The 9,827-nt window shown below is 33.3% G+C and overlaps 1 non-coding gene across 1 annotated transcript; it reads right to left on the reverse strand.

Moving 5' to 3' along the window:
• Positions 1-6,952: 6,952 nt before the first annotated feature.
• Positions 6,953-7,059, reverse strand: LOC139845772 (small nucleolar RNA R71). The gene has a single exon (XR_011758530.1). It is a non-coding gene; the product is annotated as a small nucleolar RNA R71 (small nucleolar RNA).
• Positions 7,060-9,827: the final 2,768 nt, after the last annotated feature.

Here is a 9,827-nt window from a genome sequence, read left to right on the forward strand (position 1 = left end):
CAATACGTTTTGGGGATTGGGATCTACAGGGATAGATCCAAGAAATTGATAGGTTTGAATCAAAGTGCATACATTAAAAAGGCTTGAAAAGGTTCAAGAAGGAAAACTCTAAGAAAGGTTTGGTACCTTTTCAAAGAGGGGCGTTTCTCAGTTCATCTCAGTGCCCCACCACGAAAGATGAACAAGAAAGCATAAGAATGTCCCATATGCGTCTGCTATTGGGTCAATCATGTATGCGATGATATGCACTAGAACGAATGTGTCATGCGCTCTTAGCATGACAAGTAGATACCAGAATAACCCGGGAAATAGTCATGGGACTGCGGTTAAAAGTATATTGAAACACCTTAGAAGGACTAAGGATATGTTTCATATATACGGGTCTGGTGAGGAGGAACTCGCTGTAAAAGGTTACGTGGACGCGAGCTTCCAAACTGATTGAGATGGATCTCGGTCACAATCCGGTTATGTCTTCATTTTAAATGAAGGTGCGGTCTCTTGGAAGAGTTAAAACCAGGATGTTGTTGCTTTATCCACTACAGAATCAGAGTACATCACCGCCTCATTGGCAGCTAAGGAAGCTGCAAGGATGAAGAAATTCATCGACGACTTAGGAGTGGTCCCTACCATTCAGGACACTCTTGAGATCTTTTGTGATAACGAAGGTGTGATTGTTCAAATCAAGGAACCTCGTGCTCATCAAAAGACCCGTCACATTGAGCGGAGATTCAACTACATTAGGGATGAAGTTGAAAAGGGAAAGATATGTATTCGCAAAGTTCACACAGATCATAACATAGCGGATCCACTCACGAAACTCTTATATGGAGCAAAACATGAAGGACATGTTTGTGCATTAGGGCTTCGATATTCTAGTGATTGGTCATGATCTGTTTTAAGTATTGTAACGGGACGAAGTGGTTCAAACTCATTAATATAATTATGGTTTAATTTATTTTGAGTTAAGTTCCTATTTTGCATATTTTATCCATGAATAAATTATTATTCTAAATTCCGTAGTCGATCACATTTGTGAGAATGAGTGTGAGGTTTAGACTATTATGAACTTGGATTGGTATACATTCATAGGTTGAATGTGGGGCAGGGTTGCTACCAAGGTTCATAGATATTTGTGGGATACAAATATTGGAAGACCCGCTCTCAAGATTTACTGTATGGAGCCTTTGTGGTTGATCACATGTAATCTTGAGTAAAGGCGAATATCATCGTATCCTCTGACCTGAGATACATATTGGGTCCTGATATTCACTGAGTATTATGCCTTGATTCTTTCCTTCGCTATTCTGAAATATGGTAGTACATAAGGAAGAGCTCAGGTATAATACAAAGTGTGTATCTAGGACGTATGTAGTCAAGATGGAATTTGTCAGTCTTATTCGTTGAGAGTCAGATGTCTAAGGCCTGATAAAGTTAAATCTATAAGAGAGTGGTCACTCTGTATCTCTTGGATTTGACATGACATCTAAGACGAAAGGATAAAATGAAAGATTCACCTATTCATATTCGAGTTGGGTACTCGAAAGGGATGATGTTATTGAATGGCACAAAGTCATAACATGTTAGGGGTGATGGACGGTGTGTTAGGCTGTATCCATCACTTGCATTAATTTCTTATGTTTCTCGTGCAAGTGGGAGATTGAAGGTATTTCGTATGCCCGAGAGACATATTTAATTAATGTGGCTAATATGTTATGATCCAAGTCGGGTCATACCCAATAACAAGCTTGCCGACACTTTATATGTATTTAATCTTAACGATTGGATCGTTAAATAAATACGCGACACTTGAACTTTAGAAAATTGGTTTTCTAAAATACTATCACTTGAGATAAATTATTTGGATAATTTATATTTAATTATTTATAGGTTTAAATAATTATAATGTGTAATATTTTATAAAAGGGTTTATAAAATATACAAGTAACTTAACAAAATAAGAGCCTTTATAACAAGTTTTATAAAATTAACAAATTGTTATAAAAAAAGGGCATGGGTGGCGTTTTGTTGAGACCAAGGAAGACCAACCCACTTTGTTTTGTTACTTTCAATGGCACATTCCTTAAGAGCATGCAAGTATCTCTTTAATCAAGTGAATGTCTCTAGTATTCCATATGCAATTTTAAAAAACTCTCTCATCCCTTTATGGAGGCTGCTGGCCGAAGTTTAGAAAGAAAAAGGAGTGGGTTTTGAGCTTGCTAATCTAGTTCATTAAGTGTTAAAATCCTAACCAAATTAAAGGTAGTGTTGGTGCACAAAAGGCTTGTGGGTATTACACACTTGAGGCTTCAAGTTAGAGGTTATAAATCCATCAACGTCATCATCTTCTTACTCATCCAATTCAGCCCTCAATTGATTTTGAGGAGGTATAATCTCACTTCCTTGTTATTATATGTAAGCATTATTTCAAGACTTGATATTTACATGGAATTCAATCTAAAATGGTTATACTTATAAACTTGTTTTCTTGTTAATCTTGCTTCCGCTTTATTTCACTATCATAAAAATGGTTTGTGATTATGTTGACATTTAAACTTGTTGTTAAGTTGAATTCCATCAGATGGATCAATTATACCACCGTCTTCGAGGTCTTGGAAGAAGCCTCTCAACTTTTTTGCTCCCCGGATCCAAAGAGAAATCATCACGATCATCGACCGGAGCTTCTTTAAGCAAATTTTGGATTGAATCTCCAAAATCCACGTCATCGGCATTATCGTGCAACCTATAAGAACACGAGTGGTCCTTAATCTTCTTTTTACCACCCGACTTACCACCATCTTTGACCGCAAAATCCTTAAACCCCGCTTCCTTCAACTTTTTGATAATGCTAAAAACGAACACATATTTCATAGCATTATCCTTCAAGAAAGACAAGCTTTTAGTTGCAATTGTTCTATTTACAAGTGATATTCGTTTAAATATTAAAAGGTGAAGACAAAAGACAGATTCGACGATTTGAAGACGCAAATGACCAAAACGCTAAAAAGTACAAAGTACAATCCAAGTGGTTCAATTTATTGATGAGAAACGTCTAGAAATTACAAGAGTACAAGCCGCAAAACGAAAAGTACAAGATATTAAATCGTACGAAAGAACGTTCGAAAATTCGAAACCGGGACATGAACCAACTATCAACGCGCGATGCAACGGACCTAAAATTACAAGTCAACTATGCACAAGAATATAATATAATATATATATAATTATATAAAATTATATATATTATATTATATAATAAATAAATCAAGAGCCGCCCACGTTTTTGGAAGCAAATGGAGCAGGAAAAGCAGGCCATGCGATCGCATGGCCTGGGTGCCTTATTCCCATGCGATCGCATGGCACCCAGGACCTGGCCACATCTATAAATAGCAGCATATTTCGGACGTTTTATGTACACCATATTCAATCAATTACTCTCTATCTCTCAATATATATTTATATTTATATTTTATAATTATAATTATAATTTTAATATTAAGTTAATAATAATAAGATTATAGTGGCGAATGTTTTAAGTTTGTAAGTCGAAATTATGTCCGTTTAACACTATGCGATTAATATTCATTGTAAGTTATGTTCAACCTTTTTAAATTAATGTCACGTAGCTAAGTTATTATTATGCTTAAAGCCGAAGTAATCGTGATGTTGGACTAAATACTAAGACGGGGTTATTGGGCTTTGGACCATAATTGGGGTTTGGACAAAAGACCGACACTTGTGAAAATTGGACTATGGGCTATTAATGGGCTTTATATTAATTAAATGATATCTCGTTGATTTAATATAGAGATTTATAATTTGACGTGTTTATATATAACCATGTACGCTTGACTGGATACGATGGGCGGGATATCTATAAATACTAATAATTGTTCATTTGACCGGACACGTGGATGGATTAATAGTCACTGGACTCATTAAAACAGGGGTGGATTACATTCAAGGGTAATTGGTGTAATTGTTAACAAAGTATTAAAACCTTGGATTACACGCAGTCGATAACCTGGTGTATTCATTAAACAAAGTATTAAGACCTTGTTACAGTTCGAATCCCCAATTAGTTGGAATATTTGACTTCGGGTATAAGGTTAATTTGGCGAAGACTCTCGCACTTTATAATTATGACCGATGGACTATTATGGACAAAACCAGATGGACATATCGAATAATTCAGGACAAAGGACAATTAACCCATGGTAATAAATTAAAATCAACACATCAAACATCATGATTATGGAAGTTTAAATAAGCATAATTCTTTCATTTTATATCTCATCGCACTTTTATTTATCGTCATTTTATTTTTCGTACTTCAAATTATTTCACTTTTAATTATCGTACTTTTATTTATCGCACTTTTATTTATCGTCATTTACTTTACGCTTTAAATTAAGTTATATTTATATTTAATATTTTACATTAGGTTTTAACTGTGATTTAAATCTTAAAATCGACAAACCGGTCATTAAACGGTAAAACCCCACTTTATAATAATAATAATACTACTTATATATATATATATATATATATATATATATATATATATATATATATATATATATATATATATATATATATATATATACATATATATATATACAAATATAGTTTAGAATATATATAGCGTTGAGTTTTATATATATATATTTATATATATATATATATATATATATATATATATATATATATATAGTTTAAAATATATATAGCGTTAAACTCAACTAGCTCCCTGTGGAACGAACCGAATTTACTAAAAACTACACTACTCTACGATTAGGTACATTGCCTATAAGTGTTGTAGCAAGGTTTAGGTATATCCATTCTATAAATAAATAAATATTTTGTGTAAATTGTATCGTATTTAATAGTATTTCGTAGTAAAAATTAATAGTATTACTTACTACACCTCGCAAACATCAAGTATTTTTGGCGCCGCTGTCGGGGACGCCATAGAACGCTATAATAAAATTTTTTAGTTTTTAAGTTATTTTTGTAAAAATATATTTACATAAGTTTTAAATATTAAAAACAAAAAAATAAAAACAAGAAAAACAAGAAAAAGAAAAAAAAATATATCTATATTTTTAAAGTTTAGTTAAATTAAAAAAAATGTTTATATTTATTTTTATTGTTAAAAGTTATAAAATCTAATAAGTAATTTTTTTTTAATTTATAAGTTTTATTTAAATTATTTTATTTCTATAAATTAAAAAAATATATATAAATTAAAAGTATATGGGCCGTACTGTAGCAGCCCAAACTTCTGGCCTGGAACCCGAAGTCATGCGATCTCATGGCCAGAACAAAGAAACCTCATGCGATCGCATGAGGTGATTTGACTGGTCTGTAACCTTTGACCGTCGAATTAGGGTTAGGGTTTATTAATAATTATTATTAATTAATTAGTAATTAGGGTTTTAATTAAATAATAATTAGTTTTAGTTTTATTTAATTTTGTATATTAAGTTTTAATTAGTTTTATTAATATATAAATTAATACTTATATAAAATAATAATATAAAAATAATATTTTTATAAAATAAGTAATCTTATCATTTTTTGTTTCTTTTTATAAATTGTATATTTTAAACTTATAATTAGTAATTTGTATTTTTATCATTCGTAATTAGTTTTAAGATTAGTTTTTGCCGTAGTTCCTTTATATTTCTAGTTTTTTAGGCTTTGCCGTAAAGTCCCTTAAGTGCTTTTTCTTTAGATTAAGATTTAGGCGCTTTAGAATTTTACGACGTCGCTTATCGCTTTAATATTTAATAGATTTTAGTGCCTATTAAGTTATTGCTATTTTGGATATAGAATTCCTTTTAAGCTTTAATTCATTTAGACGCAACTTTTAATATTTAGTTTTTAGACTTTTTAGTTTCGACGCTTTACTTTCTTATTATTATTTTTCGACCTTTTATTTTTCGACGCACTCTTCTTCTTTCTCATTTCTACGCTCTAGTTTTTAGGACATAGAATTTTCTATATCTTCTTCAAAATTTCAAAAAAAAAAAAAAAAATATTTTAAGCGGTTAAATTGATAGACATCCAAAATTTTCTGATTCGTAGTAATAGTTGGATTTGTTAGTGGCGAGTTGTGGGCTTCCGATTTAGGGGGCCTGACTACCTGCAGCATCTATTGGCTATTCGAAACGTGGGCAAAATCAGAAAAGTCTATTAATTTGATAACTTTAATAATTTTTATCTTTATAACTAATAGGATATTCAGTGAATGCACCGAGCAAAACGTTCACCATCTTTCATACGTTCACCACCTGTAACTCGATCAAGACATCTAGCCAATATCGTCGCCGTTGATTTTTCTTTAGAATCATCATCTAGTCGACCAAGTACTCCAATTCAAATTTCCAATAATTCATTTTTTGAACCCGACCTCACCATAGAGAACCCGGAGGATATTCAAGGACAATTCATAGATCATGAACCACTAATCATTCCTCATGAACCACAAATCACTCATCCAGAGATTGTCGAGGAATAAACTATTAAATCAGAATCCCCTAGTGATTCAGATTCAACAAACTCAATCATGGAAAATCACGAACCTCTAAGTATGGAAGACCGAATGAGGGCTACACGCACTGGCCAAGGTCATGCAATTACTCAACCAGACATTAATGTGCCAGATTATGAAATCAAAGGACAAATCCTACACATGGTAACTAATCAATGCCAATTTAGTGGTACGCCAAAAGAAGATCCAAACGAACATCTTCGAACCTTTAATAGGATCTGTACTCTATTTAAAATCAGAGAAGTTGAGGATGAACATATCTATCTCATGTTATTTCCCTGGACTTTAAAGGGAGAAGCCAAAGATTGGTTAGAATCGTTACCTGAAGGGGCGATTGACACATGGGATGTCTTAGTTGAGAAATTTCTTAAAAGATTCTTTCCAGCATCTAAAGCCATGAGACTTCAAGGAGAAATTGTTACGTTCACACAAAAGCCAAATGAAACTTTATATGAGGCATGGACAAGATTCGGAAAGTTGTTGAGAGGATGTCCTCAACATGGTTTAGACACTTATCAAATAGTACAAATATTCTACCAAGGATGCGACATTACTACACGAAAAGACATCAACATAGCAGCTGGTGGTTCCATTATGAAGAAAACCGCAACTGAAGCTTACAAAATTATTGATAACACAGCCTCCCACTCACATGAGTGACATAAAAAAAAGACATCGTTAGATCATCTAAAGCGGCTAGAGCCGATTCTAGCCATGACTTTGATTCCATTTCTGCAAAGTTAGATGCTTTCGAGAAACGAATGGAAAAGAAGACTAAAGATATTCACGCAATACGAATTAGTTGTGAGCAGTGTGGAGGACCACATTTGACAAAAGATTGTCTTAGTATTTAACAAACAATGAAACAAAGAGAGAATGTTTCATACATGAACCAAAGGCCTGGAAATAATTATCAAAATAATTATCAACCGCCAAGACCAAACTACAATCAAAATTAGAATTATAACCAAAATGTTCCATACAACAAACAACAAGGTCCTAGCAATCAACAAGTATCTAATAATACTTACAACCAGCAAAGACCTATTTTCCCAAATAAACCACCACAAACCGATGATAAAAAGCCAAATTTAGAAGATATGATGTCGAAGCTAGTTGAATCTCAAACTCAATTTTTCACATCTCATAAACAAACTAATGAACAAAATGCTCAAGCATTTAGAAATCAACAAGCTTCTATTCAAAATCTGGAACAAGAAGTGAGCAACCTAGCGAGGTTAATTGGAGAAAGAAAACCGGGGAGTCTACCTAGTGTTACAAATGCTAACCCCCGAAATAAAACAGCTAAAGCCATTACCACAAGAAGTGGTATTACACTTAAACCACCTGAAATGCCTGTAATTTCTGATGAAGCTATTCCTACTACACAGGCACCACAGCCTGATCAAGAGAAGGAAACAGAGCCGACAGTTGAAAAAGTTAATGAAGATAACACAGTTAAGGTTAAACCTTATGTTAAACCATACCAACCATCACTTCCTTACTCGAGTAAAATGAGAAAAGAAAGACTTGAAGCCGAGCAATCCAAATTCTTGGATATGTTTAAACAAATAAATGTCAATCTTCCTTTCATTGATGTAATTTCAGGAATGCCAAGATATGCTAAATTTCTGAAAGATCTAATCACAAATAGAAAAAAAATGGAAGAACTCTCAGCTGTTACAATGAATGCTAATTATTCTGCAGTGCTGTTGAATAAATTACCAGAAAAATTATCAGATCCAGGAAGTTTCACAATTCCATATTTTCTGGGTAGACTTAATTCAATAGAAGCATTGGCAGACTTAGGTGCTAGTATAAATTTAATGACGTATTCACTATACGTTAAACTAGACCTTGGAGAATTGAAACCAACAAGAATAAGCATACAACTAGCCGATCGATCAGAAAAATATCCTAGAGGGATAATGGAAAATATGCTAGTTAAAGTTGGTACTTTAGTATTTCCAGTAGACTTTGTTATCCTGGACATGGAAGAAGATTCTCAAGTTCCTCTCATATTAGGAAGACAATTCTTAAACACGGCTAAAGCAATAATAGACGTGTTCGGTAAGAAACTGACCCTAAGTATAGAGGACGAGAGTGTTACCTTTTCTGTTGATAGAGCCATGCAACAACCGCAATCTTCAGATGATACATGTTATTATATTCAAACTATAGATTCACATGCAGAATTGTTACAAGAATTTCCAGAATTACAAGGAACAGGAGAATGTTCTTTAGGAGAAGGAATTGAACCAATTAATGAAGCTGAAATATTAGCCACACTCATGGCTAATGATTACGAACCAACAACAGAAGAACTTCAAATGCTAAAAGAGGAAGACAGATATCGATACAAATCATCGATAGAAGAACCACCGATATTAGAGTTAAAGCCACTTCTAAACCATTTGGAATACGCTTATTTACATGGTGAATCTGAATTACCTGTAATAATATCGTCTTCTCTTACGGAAAATGAAAAATCTCAACTCATTTATGTGCTAAAAACTCATAAACCAGCTATTGCATGGAAAATTCATGACATTAAAGGTATAAGTCCTTCGTATTGCACACATAAAATCCTTATAGAAGAAGGTCATAAAATATATGTGCAACGCCAACGAAGACTAAATCCTAATATGCAAGATGTTGTTAAGAAAGAAATTATTAAACTGCTCGATGCAGGTTTAATTTATCCAATCTCTGATAGTCCATGGGTAAGCCCAGTTCAATGCGTACCTAAGAAGGGTGGCATGACTGTCATCACAAATGAAAAAGATGAGCTTATTCCTACTAGGACTGTAACATGATGGCGAGTTTGTATTGATTATAGAAAATTAAATGACGCCACCAGAAAAGATCATTTTCCCTTACCTTTCATTGATCAAATTTTGAAAAGGTTAGCTGGGAACAGTTACTATTGTTTTCTTGACGGTTTCTCCGGATACTTTCAAATTCCAATAGCACCCGAGGATCAAGAGAAAACCACGTTCACGTGCCCTTATGGTACTTTTGCTTACAAACGCATGCCATTTGGACTATGCAACGCCCCTACAACCTTTGAAAGGTGCATGATGGCGATTTTTCACGACATGATAGAAGAATGCATGGAAGTTTTCATGGATGACTTTTCAGTCTTCGGTGATACTTTTGAAACATGTCTAGTTAATCTTGAACGAATGCTTATTAGATGCGAGCAATCAAATCTAGTTCTTAATTGGGAGAAATGCCATTTCATGGTTAGAGAAGGCATCGTTCTTGGTCATAA

The sequence above is a fragment of the Rutidosis leptorrhynchoides genome, chromosome 4 (assembly GCF_046630445.1).
Source record: "Rutidosis leptorrhynchoides isolate AG116_Rl617_1_P2 chromosome 4, CSIRO_AGI_Rlap_v1, whole genome shotgun sequence".
Classification (NCBI taxonomy): domain Eukaryota; kingdom Viridiplantae; phylum Streptophyta; class Magnoliopsida; order Asterales; family Asteraceae; genus Rutidosis; species Rutidosis leptorrhynchoides.